We start from the raw sequence: 19,096 nt of genomic DNA, 5'->3' as shown, positions 1-19,096 counted from the left end.
ACCATCTCACCTTCTTCTTCCTCCTCCCACCCCAGATATACCTCACATGAGACTTTGTGAATGTAGCAGAGTTCACTGACATTTGTAGCAATCGAAGAGGTTTACATCACAAAATGCAAGTGTATTATTAGGTTGGTGCACAAGTAATTGCAGTTTTTGCAATTTTTTTTTAACCTTTTAAACCACAATTACTTTTGTACCAACCTAATCATTTGCTAGGATTGCCTTCACAAAATACTACTGCCTGAATGACTTAAAGAGAAACTTATTTTCTCACATTTCTGGAGTTAGTACTCCAAGATCAAGGTGTCAGTAGGTTTGGTTTCTTGTGAGGCCTTTTTCCTTGGTTTGCAGGTGATACCTTCTTGCTATGTCCTCACATGGCCTCCCTGAAGTCTCTTTGTATGTCCAAATTTTCTCTTTCTGTAAGGACACACATTAGAATAGGAGACACCCTAATGGTCTCATTTTAACTTTATCATCTCTTTTAAGGCCCTATCTCCAAATATAGTCACATTCTATGATTCTGGGTGTTAGGGCTTCATCCCATGAATATTGAGGGGAGACAACTCAATCCACAACAAAAGTAACTTGAAGTTCAGTATCAGGTATCTTGGTTCCTATAAAAGTTCCTTAGTACTCTGGCACCAGAAATTTCTCCCAGTCCAGTTTTCTTCAGAAGTTCCAACTCTTCTATGTAGAAATTCTAATGCAGGTTGATAATGTTTTGTCTTGTTTTGCACCACACAGGTATATGGAAGTAGAGTTAAAACTGAAGCTTATCCTTTTCAAAATATATTGATTCCAGGACCTCTCTGCTGATACTCAACCAACCCAAATAAAAGGCTCCACCAGATTTATTAAGTACCAAGAACTTTTTGATTGTTAGTTGTTTGCACACAGCAGAGGCTGACACTGAGATGAAGCTGTACTCCGTGTGGGATTCACACTGCCTGGGCATATCTGATTGGCTGGTTGTATGAGGGCTTGAGCTGAATGCCTGTATAAGAAGGCACACTTCATTTATGTATCAGTCAGAGGTCAGTGAGGAAACAGGAAACACTCTTGGTATTTTAAACACAGGGAACTTAATATAGGGATGGGATTACAATGGTAATGAAAGAGATGAGAAGTCAAGCAGGGCTTGACTTCAAGCAGAAGTCAAGATGAGGTAACTGAATTATTAGAAAGAGCAGAAAGCCACCTCAAGGGCTGGAGGCATGCAGTAGGGAGGTAGTACTACCAAAAATTAGAAGCTTGGGACACCCAGGGCAAGCTAGAACCACAGCAGGGCTTTCCTTGTAGGAGCTGGGTCTACAAAGGAAGAGCTGTTCAAAAAGAACTTGCTACCCTGAAGACACAGCCACTTCTTAAACTTCTGCCTAAGGCAGAAACATTTAAGAAATGTCTTGGCTTCTGTACTCCTCCAACCTGCCAGTACTCCACCAGTGCCTCCCATAGGCTACATGTACCTAGAAGCCTGAAAACATAATATCAGCAACATAGAGCAAATACAGACTAGATAGGACACATAATAGAGCAGTACCTGGATCTTAGTGCAAACAGGCAATGACCAGAACTGTATTTAAGAAGGACTGACAGAGAAGAGTAAATCTGTCTCACTGAAGATATCCTAAGGTATAATAAAAGGATTATTGCCTGAATTTTTCAAATGCTGGGGAGACTTCAAAAACACAATTAAAGGAAGTTTTTATACCAAAAACTCTACCTGCTATTGGGGAATGTAGTTAGCAGAATAATGGCACTCCAAGATGTCTATGTCCTAATCTTTGGAATCTGTGAGTTTGCCAAAAGGGACTTTTCAGATATGATTAAGATTGAGGATCATGAGATGGGGAGGTGATGCTAGATTATCCAGCTGGGCCAGATCTAATTAATTACATGGTTCCTTAAAAGTGAAGAACATTTTCTTGTTGTAGTCATAGGGGAATGTGACTATAAAAGCGTGGTCAGAGATGCAGTGTTGCTGGCTTTGGAGATGGAGGAAGGGGGTCACATGTCAAGGAATGTGGGTGACTTCTAGATGCCAGAAAACACAAGGAAACAGATTCTTCCCTAAAGTCTTGAGAAAGGAACATGGTCTTGACAACACCTTGAGCCCAATAAGACCTGCGTCAGATTTCTAATTTTCCAAAACTTTAAGATAATAACTTTCTCTTATTATAAAGGCACTAAGTATGTTACAGCAGCAATAGAAATGGATATAGGGAACAAGCTGTGCTTGACATCAGTAAGAAAGTTGAAATGAAAGAGGGTCTAGGAGGAAAAGGAGCATTATCCTGGCCTTTGCGTGGAAAGTAAGGTGGCTTTGTTGCATTGTGGTCTCCAAAGAAGTCAGCACCAGCACAGTGATCACCATACAGAGTGCTAGCAGTTTCTGATGAAAGATAGAGGAGCCCAGGGGAATGTACCTTTGTGGCCAGCACTCACAGAGATCTTGAGGCAGCTTTGAACGCAGAAGAGGTCTCAGCAGGAAGCACCATTAGAACCCCACCTCGTGCCAAAGGACTTGGTGAGTTCCAGGGGATGATGGACAGAACTCCTTCACAGACACGCATGGAATTCACAGTGCAGAATTTTGATAACACTCTTCTATTCCTTTATTCTTAATCCTCCCAACACATCTCAATTTGGCATAGTATCTGGAAAAGTTTTGAATGGAAGTCCTAGGTAATAAACTGTGACACAGCTTTGAATTCAAAACACAATTTTGAACAATTAAGAGATATCTGGAGAGATAAATTAGTTGCTAGCAAAAATGGATAAAGACATCCATTATAATAATTACCAATTATTTTTCTGCACACCTATATCTCAGAAATAAATTAGAGGCATAATAGTCTGCTTTTGGCAGAATGTAGTCTGCAGGCTTTATTTAAGTCTGTCCTAAGACTGGTTTGTGATTTTATCCTAAAAAACAAAATCAAACACATTACTCAATTCTTAAAAATTATCCTGCAAAAATATGATTTTAAATCTAAATATTATCTTACTATCTTTAAATAATTGCATTCCTAAGGAATATATATTCTACCCTCTCCAAAACACTCCCTAACCCAAACCTGACACTCACTTTTTCCCTGTATCTTCCCTTATGTTGCGGGGCAAAATAAATTGGTTAGGTAGTAGAAGAGAAGATGGATAAACAGTACTTGAATCTTTTAGAATACTTAGTGCCACTGGGAATGAGCTAAGCATAAGAGCAGTATGGTCGCTTTACCTCAAGTGAAATATTTTTTAAACTAAAATGTTTGATAGTCAAAGTAATAAACCAAATCAATTTTCCAATCCAGAGCTTTAGAATGTTTTTATCCATGATGGAATTATACTCTTTAGACCTATTTTCTCTCTGGGATGTCAATTTGGTAATGCCACTCTGATTTTTAGCAACCAAAATATCAAAACAAACCTGGGTAACTATTTTATAGAACACATGAACCCCAGAGTTAAGTGCTATCCATTTTTCTACCCTTTTACTCATCTTTTACTAATGGCCATCCACTTAATAGCCATCTTTGATTAGCTCTAAACAATGGTAGTACTTCCTACTTGCAGTAATTACACTGACAGTTGTATGTTAACAATATACTCTATGTTAATTACATCTGCTCCCCAGAGGGTGATAGCTTTTTTGAATCTTGACTATAATGCCCTTTGCTAGTAATAGGATTTGGGGATAATCACCACCCCAAAAAAGGGTAAAAACTGGATGGTTTTCAGAATGCTAAGATATTTATGATATTTAGTGTTGGTTGCAATGCTTGGTTGAAAAGCATGAAAGCTATGATTTGTTAGGTTTAGTCAAACATATAATTTTGGAGACAAAACAAGATTTTAAAATATTTTCATTAATTTTTTAAAACGTAAAAGCAATACATGGCTTTTGTATTGACCCAAGAAATATGTATGGAATAAAAAATTTAAACCAAGGCAAGGATGCTCACCCTCTCAAGTATTATTTAAACTTATTCTCAAAGTCCTAGTCAATTAAATTAGCAAAGGTAATGAGATTAAGAAAAGAGGGAAATGATTATTGTTTAATGGTGATAGGATTTACATATGTAGAAAACAGAGAATGAACAACAATATTGGAAATAAAAGGAATTTAGTATAGCAACTGGTTACAACATTCATACAAAACATCAGTAACATCAAATATGCAAAGAATTTGTTAGAAAATACTTGAAAAGAAAAGTACACCTTTATGATAGCAATAAATAGACGGGGATATATTTAACAAATGTGCTGATCCCATGGAAAACTACTATAAAAATAAACTAGGGGAAATGAAGAAGAAAAAATAAAGCAAGATAGAGCATATTCTTGGATAGAGATGCTCAGTATTGTGAGATATGAGTTCTCCATAACGTATTCAATATAGTTTATACAATCCCAGTTAAAATAGCAAAGGGATGTTTTAAACTAGACAACCTTGATGACTTCACAGATGATACTGATGACTCAGCATTCTCATGCACCATAGGAGTGCCTTTCTAGAAAGCAGTTTGGCAGTAATTATTAATATTAAATGGTTATATTATATGATCTAGTAATTCATCTACTAAAAATTAACCCTATGTATATCCTAACAGAATTCCAACCTAAAAATAGTCATCAAAGCCTTGTTTACAATAGTTAAAAACATGAAAACAAAATGCACCGATAGGGCTCTGAGTAAATCTACATTTCTGTGTAAGTGAACTCTTAATGATTAAGTTTAGATAAAACAATATTGGTAAAAGGACAGGAGTTAAAAAACATGTTGTTTTTTTCTGGATTTGATGTTTTCTACTGTTATGATGATTTTTTATTACCATGTGCATGTAAAAGCGTATTGGCTAGGGTTACCACTATGGCAGACAATGGGCCATTTTAAAATTTCTTTTTTTCTTGATTTATTCATTCATTATTGAACAGCTACTCACTATATTACACTCTTCAGACATTGGTGTACTCCATCCGGACTTTTCTATGCATTCATACTTGTGATAAAGACACAGAAAATAAAGATGGTACAGACACAATCACATTAGACAAACATTTGTATAAGCAGACTTTTAACATCATTCAATAATACTGTACATGTTAATCTGCTGCTTCCCTCTATTTCCTAAAAATATATAAAGTACTTGGAGATCTGTTTATTTCAGTACAAAAAAAAAATGTTTTTGACTGTTGCACACTCTTCTCTAGTATAATTGGATTATTTATAACCATTTCTGTCTTCATATGTATTTGAATTGTATTAAATATTACATGATCACAAATATAACTGCAACAAATAACTCTACATATACATAATAGAAGTGAAATAATCCTTTTAAAGTATACTTGCTTTTGAAATTTTGATACCATCAATCTGCCCATCAAAAAGTAGTTCCAATTAACACTAAGAGATAATGAAAATGTCTACTTTGCCACACTCCCGCTAATTCCATATATTAAACTTAGTCCATTAGATGGGTTAAAAACATATTTCATTACTCAATAGATTGAGACTTACAATAGTTATTTGGGGCCATTCATATTTTTCATTGTCTGAATTTGCTGCTCATATCCTTTTTCAATTTTTCTACTGGTTGTCTTTCTTGCTGACTTAAAGGTATTCCTTATATAGTATGCATGTTACTCCTTTGTTAAATGTTTACAAAAACTTGGCCTAGATTTTTCAATTTCCTTTTAATTTTTTTATAGAGTTTTTATTATTATCATTATTATTATTAGGTTTTTTTTAGTCATCAGTTTTATCTGGTTACATTTGTAAAGACTTTCTTCTATGGCTTTTTGAGTTTTACACCTTTTTTTATTATTATTGGGGAAGGGGAACAGGACTTTATTAGGGAACAGTGTGTACTTCCAGACCTTTTTTCCCAAGTCAAGTTATTGTCCTTTCAATCTTAGTTGCGGAGGGTGCAGCTCAGCTCCAGGTCCAGTTGCCATTGCTAGTTGCAGGGGGCAGAGCCCACCATCCCTTGCGGGAGTCGAACATGCAACCTTGTGGTTGAGAGGATGCACTCCAACCAACTGAGCAATCCAGGAGCTCAGCGGCAGCTCAGCTCAAGGTGCCATGTTCAATCTTAGTTGCAGGGGGCGCTGCCCACCATCCCTTGAGGGACTTGAGGAGTTGAACTGGCAACCTTGTGGTTGAGAGCCCAGTGGCCCATGTGGTAATCGAACCGGCAGACTTCGGAGTTAGGAGCATGGAGTTCTAACCGCCTGAGCCACTCGGCTGGTCCTATGTCTCTTTTTAAGAAGGCCTTTCTTGTTAAAAATTTATAAAAGTATGCATCAGTACTTTTTCTATCACTTTCATAATTTTTAAGTGTTTGATGTTTAATATCTCTAGAATTTTTTGGGATATGGTGAGGAAGATTTTAGCTTTATTTATATTGTTGAATAAATGGATTGTCAGATACATTAACTAAACAGTTTATTTTCCCACTGGTATGCAATACATCCTTTTTTAATTTAAATTCATACATGCTCTGGAATTACTGCTCTACTTCTTAAATTACATGTTCGTTCTGGCCCTATCAACACTGTTAATAATCTTTGCTTTAACATGCAGCATCAAAATTTCCCCATTAACCCCCCCCACCACCAAAGTTATCTCTTCTTGTGCATTTACTCTTCCAGATGAGCTTAGAATCAGTTTGTCATTTTCTATTTTAAAAATATCCGTAAGGCCGGTTGAAGGATTCAGGACTCTATTCCAACATGGCCCAAGACAACTCTCCAAACAAGACCACAGCCAGGAATCATAGACAAAGCCTCACCAAATTCATTGAAGACCAGTTGAAAATCCTCAGCAAAGCATTCAAGCAAACACCTTACACAGGTTATGCTACCAAACAAAGTTTGCTTTAGAAATCAATACTAATGAGTCTAGAATCCAGATTTGGTTTCAGAATCGAAGAGCGTCGCACCAAGTTTAGAAAAGATTAGAACCTGAGGACTTACGAGCAAGGACCAAGACCAAGATCACCTTGAAGAAAAGATTCATAGTAGAGAAGATAGATGATGTTGTACCAGCTACACCTCCTCCGAATTACAAATCTCATCTCAGCATTTATGAACAAACCTTGTCCTGGGATTGATTCCAGAGAGCAACTTGCTAAAGAAATTGGAGTTCCAGAGTCAAGAGTCCAAATTTGGTTTCAAAATCGAAGATCTAGATTCCGTGTCCAGAGAAAAAGAGAACATGATGAGCTCTTAGAACAGAAACAAGACCAGGAACAAAATGTCTAAGACGAGGGAGTTCAAGATACAGAAACTACATCAAATGGCACCAATCTCATTAGCAGCTGTCTTATTTCTCTGAAGCCAGAACAAGATTGACCAAGAGATAAATTCAATGTATTTGATGTCATCAGCCTGGGCTACAAATCTCTGTCTTTCTGGGAACCTACCCTTATAAATATACCTTCAGCTTCTCAAGAAGCTGAGCCTTCTGTAGATGGTAAACAACTTTAGGAGGCAGACAAATACAAGGTACCACACAACTCTACCAACAGGATCCTGGCTCCACAGTTCAGCAGATGTCCAGGAAAATGAAAATAAATTTATTCATATTATTTTTAAAAATCCATTCAAATCTTGATCGAAATTGTATATATTTTATAGATGCATTGCATAAGTAGTAGATATTTTACCAAAAAAGTCTTCACATTCAGGAACATGGGACATCTCAACATTTATTCAGGACTAATTTAATATCTTACTATAAAGTTTTAAAGCTTTATGGTTTTGTTTTGTTTTGTTTTATTCGGGTAATTGTATGTTTCTATGAGTTCTGACAATTAAGTCTGTGAACTTGTTGCAATGATGTTGCTAACCTTTTTTGATATCAGAGGGATTATTCATTATGCATTTGGACCAACTAGACAAACAGTTAACCAAGTTTACTATTTGGAAGTGCTGAAAAGATTGCATGAAAAAGTTAGAGGACCTAAACTTTTCTCCAGCAATCCATGGTTCTTGTATCACAACAATGCTCACACGGCACTGTCTATGAGGGAGATTTTTTTTTAACTGGGGAATGTTGGGGAACAGTGTGTTTTTCCAGGGTCCATCAGCTTCAAGTCAAGTCATTGTCCTTCAGTCTAGTTGTGGAGGGCACAGTTCAGCTCCACGTCCAGTCGGCATTTTCAAACTTTAGTTGCAGGAGGTGCAGTCCACCATCCCATGTGGGAATCAAACTGGCAGCCTGTTGTTCAGAACTCACACTCCAACCAACTGAGCCATCTGGCCACCCCTGTGAGGAAGTTTTGAGCCAGTAAACAAAGAACTGTATTAGCACATCCTCTCTACTCACCTGATCTGGCACACAACTTCTTTCTTTACACAATGATACAGGGAATACTGAAAGGAAGACATTTTGATGCCATTCAGGACATCAAGGGTAATACAACGAAAGCTCTGATGGCCATTCCAGAAAAAGAGTTCCAAAATTGCTTTGAAGGGTGGACTAAACACTGGCATCTGTGCATACTTCCCAAGAGGAGTACTTCGAAGGTGACCGTAGTGATATTCAGCAATGAGGTATGTAGCACTTTTTCTGGGATGAGTTCACAAACTTAACTGTTGGACCTCATGTACATATGTGTGTATGATATTTTTCCCAATGTATTTTTATTTTCTAGTGCATCAGGAAACACATTTTTCTCCATTTGAATTTGAGTCACTCTGCTTATCTCTTATTCCAATATATACCTAGTTAACTATTTGGTATTTTCCAGATAGTTTTTCATATAGTTCCCAAAACAGTGAGATATTTTTTTCTTATTCTCTAATACATAGAATTCATTCTATTTACAAGCTGTATTTCATTCAATAAAACTATCTATAAAGTTTATCTACAGTGCTTCTGAAGGTGCATCTTCTTTTGTTATTTCCTATCTTAGTTAAAATACTTTAAATATTTTCAATGTTTTTGGTTTTGATAGGTTTTCTATAGTTTTAAGATCTCCCTTATAGGTAAGGGGAGTGGGGGGAGGGAGATGAGGGTAAGGGGGATCAAATATATGATGATGGACGGAGAACTGACTCTGGGTGGTGAACACACAATGGGATTTATAGTTGATGTAATACAGAATTGTACACCTGAAATTATGTAATTTCATTAACAATTGTCACCCCAATAAATAAATTTAAATAAAAAAAAGATCTCCCTTATATCCTAAGGTAAAGGAAATTTCCTATTTTTATAGCTTATTTAGCATTGTTATCAGAAACTTTTTTTATTTTTAATACATTAAGCAGTTCATTCCAGTACCTAATGATTAAAAATGATTGTATTCTTGTGATAAAATTCTCTTTACTACAAAGCTGAAAACAATCAGGGTTCTGCTTAGAGTAGTTGCATCCCTTTTAATAATTTTTAATAATTTTTAATAATTTTCTAAATTTTCCTTTCTTTCAGTTTATTGCATTTTAAAGTTTTATTTCATGTGTGTGCATCCCGATAAAGTTTGGACTTAGACATGAACTGTTTCAAAAGGTGTCATCTCTGCTCCAGTTCTCCATGTTTTCTCTTCCCTGATAGCAGTGAACATGGAGGCACTAGGCTGAAATAATTGAGGGACAAAATATGAGCAGCTTTACTGACTAATTCTCCACATCAAGAAGAGCTGCCTAAAACTCTTACCTATGCCCACATGAGATTTAATTTGACAAGTATAATACATTTTCTATCTTAAACCACTGGTATTTTGGAATGTTTATCACTGCCTCATCCTGAATAATACAGTAGCTTTCCATCCATTTAATGCTCAGGAATATTTTAAATAATGTATTTAAAGATTTGGTAAAATCATTGTAAAATCTTTGGGCCTGATGCCTTTTTAAAGGTTTCCATTTTTCATTACTATCCAGGGTCTGCCTCTCCTTGATTTAAGATACAATATCTTAGAAAACATCTGTACTCTTGATTTCATGACTCAGTTTCCAAACTTATTGGTATAACATCACACAGTCTTCAAAGTTTCAAATCTCCATCTGTATTTATACCTTATTTCTTACAACTAATGTTTATTCATGCTTTCTTTTTAAAAAAGATTTTAATTAAAACATAGCAAACATAAAATATTATATTAGTTTCAGGTGTACATCATAGTTGTTCAACATTTATATAGCTAAGCAAGTGATCACCAGGATAAGTCCAGCAATCTGACACTGTACCACGCTATCACAATATTACTGACTATATTCCCTATGCTGTACATTACATCCCCATGACTTACTGTTTTATACCTGGAAATTTGGACCTCCTATGCCCCTTCACTTTTCCTCCTCTTTAATTTTTCAATTACAGTTGACATTCAATCAATATTATTTTATATTAATTTCAGGTGTACAGTATAGTAGTTAGACATTTATATAATTTAAGAAGTGATCCCCCTGACTAGTCTAGTACCTGTCTGGCACTATACATAGTTATTACCATACTATTGACTATATTCCCTATGCTTTACTTTACACCCCCATGACTATTTTGTAACTACCAATTTGTATTTCTTAATCCCTTCACCTCTTTTGCCCTGTCCCCAAATCCCCACCTATCTATCATCTAAATAATTTAGTACCCCTCTGACACCATACATACTTATTACAATACTACTGACTATATCCTTATGCTATACACTCCATCCCCATGACTACTGAATCCTAATTTTTTTGATTCTATGCCCTTTTTGCTGTTCTGATTGGGTGTTTTCTGCTACCTGAATCACTGATTCAGTCCTCTGCTTCATCTAATCTACTGTTGATTCCCTCTAATGTATTCTTCATTTCAGTTATTGTAGTCTTTATTTCTGAATGGTTTTTTTTTATGTTTTTTTATCTCCATTTTCACGCCTATCTCTTAGTTGAAGTTCTCCCTGAAATCACTGAGCACCTTTCTAACCAATGTTTTGAACTCTGCATCTGGAAGATTGCTTCTCCATTTTGTTTAGTTCTTTTGCTGGAGCGTTGTTCTGTTCTTTCATTTGGGACATGTTTCTCTGTCCTCCCATTTGGCTGCTTCCTGTGTTTGTTTCTATGTATTAGGTAGAGCTGCTATGTCTCTCAGTCTTAGTAGAGTGGCCTTATGTAGTAGGTGTCCTGTGAGTCCTAGTGACACAGTCTCCCTGACCACGTGAACTGGGTTCTCCTGGTGTGGATTTGTGTGTGCCCTTCTGTTGTAGTTAAGTCTTGCTCGCTATTTGAATGTCAATGGGATGGATTCATCCTTGGACTCATTGTTTTTAAGGACTGTCTGTGACTACAGTGAAGGAGCTGTTGTACAGGAGCTGAACCTACAGAGCAGGGTTCACTTTAGCAGGGCTCTGTTGTCTGCCCTTTGGGTGTGTTGTCCTCGGAGATGGCTAGGTCCAAAGCTGGACACCAGGCTGCCAGTCCTAGGGCATCCTAAGTGTGACCCCATCTTAGGCCAGGTTCAGTCACAGCCTCTGTCCTGCTAAGGGCCACCTGGAATGAACTACAAAGCAATTTGTAGATGACTGCTACTTGTGTTGAGCTTGGAGGTGCCTGGGAGAGGCTAAGCCACAAACTGAGGCTGCCTGCTTCTAATGCTGGGCTTGGGGCTGCTTAGCAAGTGCTACAGGGCATGCCAAGGTGAGATGCTGCTTATTTGGGTTTGGGGACTTTTCAGAGATTTTTAGGAAAGTCTGCAGCATGAGACAAGACAGGCCATTTGTATGAAAAAGTCCCTGGAATTGGCTTGGGTGTGTCCACAAGTTGTGTAGGGTGGACAAATGATGTTAGCCAAGTTAATGGAGATTCAGATATAGTGGCTACCTGCATCTGCATGCAGAGAGGGCAGAGGGCTCAATAAAGAAAGAATAGGTTCTGCCAGCATTTAGTTCTGAGAGAATGCTACCTCTCCAGCCTTCGTCCTTAGCCATATAACTCAGTTTCTCCCTGTATGTCCCTGGCACCTTTTGAGCTGCTGTGCAGCACTGGAGCTCAGATGAGTGAGTCCATCAGCAAGTAAGTCTGTGCCTGGGTTTTTAAGAGCAGCATCTGAGACCTCAGCCACCCTTCATCTTACTCAGCCTATTCATGCTTTCGTTTCTCTAGTTGATCTCTCCTTTATCTTCCTTAGAGCTTTTTCTCTTTTCCTATAAGGCATAGGTTTGTATGGCTAGTTGTTTTGTGTGTGTGTTTCAATTGAAAGCATAGTTTATAAGATTATGAATTTTCTCAGCAAATTGTGTTAACTAGGCTTTTAGTGATTTTACCCCTGCTATTTTTTAAAAGTTTGTAACAATACACTGTAGCATTCCCTTTAATCTACTTAGATAAATGCATTTTTAAATAATTTCCAAAATTTTTCAGGAATTTATTTTGAATATAAAGTGAATGTATTTATTTTGAATATACTTTTCTGCTTAACTGCTATTTTTATTTCTTGTGTTAGAAATCTGTCTCATTTAATTTTTCTTATATAGAATGAGTAGAGATTATCTCTGTAGTATAATAACAAGCTCAATTTTTATAAATGATTCATGGATATCTGAAAAGAATGTGTACCTTCTGTTTATTGGTACAAAGTTACCTATTATATTGAATGCAGAAGCTGTGTTATTCAAACAATTTCTAGAACCTTAATTCTTATTTCCATCATCTATAAGTTTCTAAGTCTCATTAAATTGATAGATGTCTTTATTTCTCTGACTACATTTTGCTTTATATCTCTTAACAGTATGATAATGAGACCATAAAGGTTAATAAAAATGAAAACTTTCTGATTCATTAAGTTTTTCTCAATAGAAAACATCAATTTTTCTCATGTAATCATTAGACCTAAAATCTACTTTTTAAATATTTGATCAGCTTTCTTTTTGTTAGTATGTACTAGGTATAGTTTTGTTTCAACTCATTGCATGGGATATAGCACTGCACTTTTTGGTGTATCTTCTGTAAAAAAGAATTTTAGATTTTTTTTCATTTTTAATGCCATCTGTTTCTGTGATTAATGCCATAATTTGATCACTATCATTTTGATAGTCAAGTGCTTATATTCATGGTATTTTTACACTCAGAGAAAGAACTACGATCATATATATCATTGAAACTTTGCCATTTAAAAGTAAACCTTTGAAAATTATAAGACACTGAGGAAAGAAATCAAAGAAGATACAAATAAATGGAAACACATACCATGTTCATGAATTGGAAGAATATAGCAAAAATGTCAATACTACCTAAGGCAATATATAGATTCAATGCAATTCCTATCAAATTACCGATGACATTTTTCTCAGAAACAGAACATATAATCCTAAAATTTATATGGAACCATAAAAACCCTGAATAGCCATGGCAATCTTGAGAAATGAGAACAAAGTGGGAGGTATCATAATACCTGACATCAAATCATAATACAAGACTACAATAATCAAAACAGTATGTTACTGGCATAAAAAGACACATAGATCAATGGAACAGAATAGAGAGCCCAGAAATAAATCTATTCATATATGGTCATTTAATCTATGACAATGGAAACAAGAATTTACATTCAGGCAAAGACAGTCTATTTTTATAAATGGTGCTGGGAAAACTGGACTGACACGTGCTAAAAAATTAAACTGGACTACCTCCTTACACCATATACGAGAACAAATTCAAAATTGACTAAAGACTTAAATGTAAGACCCGAAACCATAAAACTCCTAGAAGAAAATACAGGGAATAAATTTGAATACGTTACCCTGAGTAATATTTTTACTGATATATCCCCTTGGGCAAGGGAAGTAAAAGAAAAAATAAACATCTGAGCTTATCTCAAAAGTAAAAGTTTTTTTCACAGCAAAGGAAACCATCAATAAAACAAAAAGGAATCCTACTGAATAGGAGAAGATATTTGTCAATGATACATCTGATAAGGGGTTAATATCCAAAATTTATAAAACCCTCATTCAACTCAACACCAAAAAAACAAACAACCCAATTAAAAAATGGGCAGAGGACATGAAGAGACATTTCTTTAAAGAGGACGTACAGATGGCCAACAGACATATGAAAAAATACTCAACCTCACTCATCATTACAGAAATGCAAATAAAAACCACAATGAGATACCACCTCACTCCAGTCTGAATGTCTATCACCAATAAATCAACAAACAACAAGTGCTGGTGAGGCTGTGGAGAAGAGGGAACCCTGTTGCAGTGTTGGTGGGATTGCAGATTGGTGCAGTACAATGGAAATTGGTATGGAGGTTTCTCAAAAAACTGGATATGGAACTACCTTATGATCCAGCAATTCCATTCTTAGATATCTATCCAGAGAAATCCAAGACACTAATTTGAAAAAATATATGCACCCCTATGTTTATTGCAGCAATCTTTACAACAGCCAAGACTTGGAAACAATTGAAATGCCCAACGGTAGATGACTGGATTAAGAAACTGTGGTATATTTATATAATGGAGTATTACTCAGCTATAAAAAATAATGAAATCTTACCACTTGCAACTATATGGATGGACCTAGAGGACATTATGCGAAGTGAAATAAGTGTCAGAGGAAGACAAATAAATACCATATGCTCTCACTTATATGTGGAATCTGAAGAACTGAATAACTGAGCAAAGTAAACAGAAATAGTCTCAGAGATATAGAGGAAAAACTGATGGTTGCTAGATGGGAGAGGGGTGGGGAAGAGGGAGAAGGGGTAACTACAATAAATAAATTGGTAATTACAATATTGCCACGGGGATATGAAAGACAGTTTGGGGGATATAATCAATAATGTTGTTGAAGATTTCATAGGGTGTCAGATGAGCACATGTCTTATTAGGGAGACAGCTTCATGGATTGTGTAAATGCTTGACCACTGCACTGTACACCTGAAACTGAAGCTGAATAATACTGTATGTCAACTATAATTTAATATATAGTCATAGGATATGGAGTACAGCATAGGGAATAGAGTCAATGGAATTATAATAGATATATACGATGTCAGAGGGGCAATAGATTGGGGGAGGGAGGTTATCACTTTGGGAGGGGTGAAATGCTTGATTATTACATTGTTTTGTACACCTGAAACTAATAATAAAATAAATAATTAATTAAATAAAAGTAAATCTTTAAGATGATAATGTTTAACATAAGAGGGATTCTTTCTTAATTTTATTTCTAACTTTCTGAGTGATACTTGATTTCTACTCTTTTTTTGTAATGCATGCCTTTTTCTTCTATTTCTTTTTTATGTTGTAGGACCATGTCTCCAAATCACTTTTTTATTCCATAAATCATGTGTGAATGATGAACATTTGGAATTCTTAACTCTGAAAAAATGAATATTTATCCTCACACTGGCGTATAGTTTGACTAGATAGAGAATTCTATGTTAAGAGATCATTTATCACTTTGAAGTTATTTTTCAATGCCTTCTAGCAGCTAGGGTTGTAAGTGGGAATTGTGATGCCACCCATATTCTTCATGTTTTCCAGGTGTAGTTGTCTACTCTTGCAAGTTACAGAATAATTAACTCAAATAGTACAAAAAAACAAAAAAACCCTATTTTCTCACTATAAACGCTAGGCTACTGGCAGGATAGTACCAGTGTGGATTAATTCACAGTTTTGCCAAAGACCCAACTATTTTCCTATTTTCTTAATGCTATCTTAAGTGCATTGGCCAAATGTCTTTATAGGCAAGACATGGCTACCATAATTCCAGGAATCATGTGCACCCTTGAGAACTCTTATAGGAGAGGTGGGACTGACATTTTTCTTTCTTTCTTTCTTTATCCAAGAAGGCAAACCTTTCTTCCAGAGACAAACTTCTTCACATCCCATGAACCAGACTGCATTACATCTCCAAGTCTGAACTGTTCCTTGCACAAGGAATAAAAGTATCACAATTGTCCCTTTGGGAAAGAGATCTACCTTCCCTAACGAGGTACAGAGCCTACCTGTCACCTGATAAAAGCAGGTTATTCTGGGGAAAACAAATGTGGGGGAATGGATTACTGGCAGGCAACACTATCTGTTGAATTAGTAACTTTTTTGTTTTTCTTTCTGGAACATTTCAGAATGTTTATCTTTGTCTTTAGAGCCCATAAATTTCACCAGGATTTGTCTAGGTGTTTATTTTTATTTTCAAGCTTTGTATACAGTGAGCTTTTACAAACTGAAGACTTGAGTCTTTCTACAACTCAGGGAAATTTTCTTCTGAACTTCTTTATTTCCTGGCTTCATCCTTTCCGGTTATACCTTAAACTTCAAATTTAACTTTCAGATCAATAACTTGTTCTTCAGCAATAGCCATTCAAATTTTCAGCCCTTCTTTTGATTCTTTTGTTGTATATATTATTTGTTGTTGTTTAATATAAATCACTTTCATTTTCTCATTATTCATTTTTCAGTTTCTTGGTCTTGTTTATGAATTTAAAATTATCCCCAATCTCTGGAATTATTAAAAAAGTTTGTGTGACGTTATAAACCTATTTCCAACATTATCTCTATTTTTACTTATGTTCGTCCTGTTTATTTATATGATTCTTCTCTCTGTAGTTGATTTATCTCAAATGTTTGGTGATTCATTTTCTATTCTTTTTTTATATGTGAAGATCTAGATTCATTAATGTAAAAACACAATGTAATGTTTCTTCATGGTTGTGATGTTTCTTTTCCTGTACTCAATGGAGGAGGAGAAGGAGTGTCTTACTATAGATTCTGTATAAATGGATCAGGGTGAGTCACTTATAAGCTCTCTTATTGTGCATGATTGAGTGGAATCAGGCAAGCTAGGTACTCCCAAGATTGTCAAAGAAAAGAAAGTTCTGAGGAAATGAGAAATGTTGGTATATTTTACTTCTAGAAAGAGCTATCTTATTTTTTATTATTCGACTTATTGTAGAGGTCCACAGTTACCTGAGAGTCTACCTTGCTTCTCTATTCTTCCTCGTTATGTGATATAAGAACTACATCTACATGCAGAGCCTATTAATTGGTAAGGCATTCTGTTAATTAACCTAATGATAGCATTAGTGCCCATTTCTTATCTGTACACTTAACTCTAAGCTTGAAGTTTCTCCAAAATTTCCTTTCTGACAATTCTCTTCTGTGCCACTTTGAGGCTAATTTATTTCTACTGTGGTTTTTCTGCAAATCAGATCCCATCTGCTTTGAATTTTTCAGAAATTTTTCAAAATGTGTTCTTCTATGCTTTCATGAGTTCCAACATATTTATGGGTTTAAAAAAATCAGTCTGTAATTTCACGGGATTTGAAACAGAAAAGGTAGATAAGATCATGTGCTTAGCCTATTCTCTTGACTCAGTTTTAAATGCCTCCTCTAATTTCAGCACTTCACAATCCCCTCCAGATTTCAGCATTCTCCCAAAGTCATGACAATGAGGGATGTTATCAGGTAAAGTTAATCATTGGGGCCTTTGCTTTTAACTTTGAGTTTCTCTGCCCTCGGTGTGCCCAGCCTACCTTTTCCATATGCTATTCAACTCCACTTCATGGACCATGGATTTTCTCCTGCATCCGGCATTGATAGGCTAGAAGCCAAGTTGTTAAGATCCTATCTGCCACCTTGATAAAAATGAAGGCACCTTTTCCATACAAACACCATCAGAGTTTTTCTGGGTGATGCTGTAAAATAGGTAAGCACTTGCCTGATACAAAAGATGAGGCTGTAGCCTGGCTTAATCCCCAATTGGCTCTGATTCTTATTCCTCCAATGCTTAAGGAACAAGTTCATACAGAAGAGTGTCTTACCCCAATTCTGAGTAAAATGATCCTCAAGAATGCCCAGAACTTTGGTAAATAATCCTTTAAATGAATCCATAGAGACAATTATTGTCATACGATCTAAAGAGTAAGAGACTCTGGTACTTAATTGCCCTTAAAATACTTAACCTCACTGGTCCTCAGTTTCTTTTGCTTTAATAACAATGTTATTCTGTGTACTCTCTTAGGTTCTTCCCAGCTAAATATTTCTAGGAGCTACAGCAAGAGTGTGACTGGAAATTTGCCAAAATGCTTGAGGGAAACATCGGAATTTAGAGTAGCATGTTTGGTAACCACAGAACTTAGTATCCCTGTAAGTCAAAAGTGTCTGCATTTGATAGTCTATAATGAAAGACAGACTTGATAAATAGCAAGTGGCTTAGAATCACAAATAAAGTTTTAGGGGTTGTCTTGTTTATACAACCTTCCAAAGAATTACAGGTGGCATAAATAAAGAGACATATTTCCCAAATCATGGTGAATATCATATTCAGGTACAAGAATTCCATCAAACACTTGTCTCCCCTAGTGTCAATGAGATCCTGTGTTACCGTGGAAAGGACACAAATCCTGGAGCTGACATACCTGCATTTGAGATCAAATTCCATTACTTCTAACTATATGGCTTTGGGCAAAAAAATTACCCTCTCTGATTTTGTTTGTTTACCTATAAAATGTGATGCTGTGTTACCTTCTTCAAAAGGTTTTGTGCAGAAAAATGAAATAACAGATGTCAAAGGGATTTGAAAACTAAAAGCCTGCATGTAATTATAAAGCTATCTTTAGGGAGAAACTTAAGTTAGCAGAATATACTTTGCTCTTTTTAGAGGTCATAATTCTATCCTGGGGCATGGAGCTAACTGATCAAACATCTTTCTCTTATGAAATGTTAGTGTTGGAGATTACAGGCCCTAACATTCATTTTTGCAGTATTAAAATTCATACAGTAAACTGCCGTTTATCTTTGAGTTGTGAACCTCCTCTGTATTGTGTGCCCTTTCCTAGAAAGAGGCCGGGTTTGTTTTCCAAGTGAGATGTCAGCTTTCAGGCTCTGGAGCTCCTAAGTGCATCTGAGCTGGAGCATGCTCCCCACCAGACATCAGCAGATGGATTTTGTCTGAGTCAAGTGGATTATTGGATAAGAGCAAGATGTGGAACATGAACCTACTCAAGGAATGCACATGTTTTATAAAATGGGATCAATTTGTTTGTAAAAAAAAAAAAAAAAAAAAAAAAGATCATTTTTTTTCTCCTTCAATATTTCAAACATTAAAGAATAATAAATAAAAACAGCTGCTACTAATGGCACTGAGTAGTCCA

The 19,096-nt window shown here is 35.9% G+C and overlaps 2 pseudogenes across 2 annotated transcripts in view; both read left to right on the top strand.

Moving 5' to 3' along the window:
• The window catches only part of LOC308510048 (protein DEK-like), a 383,434-nt pseudogene that overhangs the window by 228,461 nt on the left and 135,877 nt on the right, over positions 1-19,096 (top strand). The gene's annotated exons all lie outside the window — the stretch shown is intronic.
• LOC308506240 (double homeobox protein A-like) lies at positions 6,739-7,269 on the top strand (annotated as a pseudogene). Its single transcript has one exon. The product of its transcript is annotated as a double homeobox protein A-like (transcript).

The sequence above is a fragment of the Rhinolophus hipposideros genome, assembly GCF_964194185.1.
Source record: "Rhinolophus hipposideros genome assembly, chromosome: 2".
Taxonomy (NCBI): Eukaryota; Metazoa; Chordata; class Mammalia; order Chiroptera; family Rhinolophidae; genus Rhinolophus; species Rhinolophus hipposideros.
Note: the sequence above shows the minus strand (reverse complement) of the source record. Positions and strands in the feature narration are given on the sequence as shown.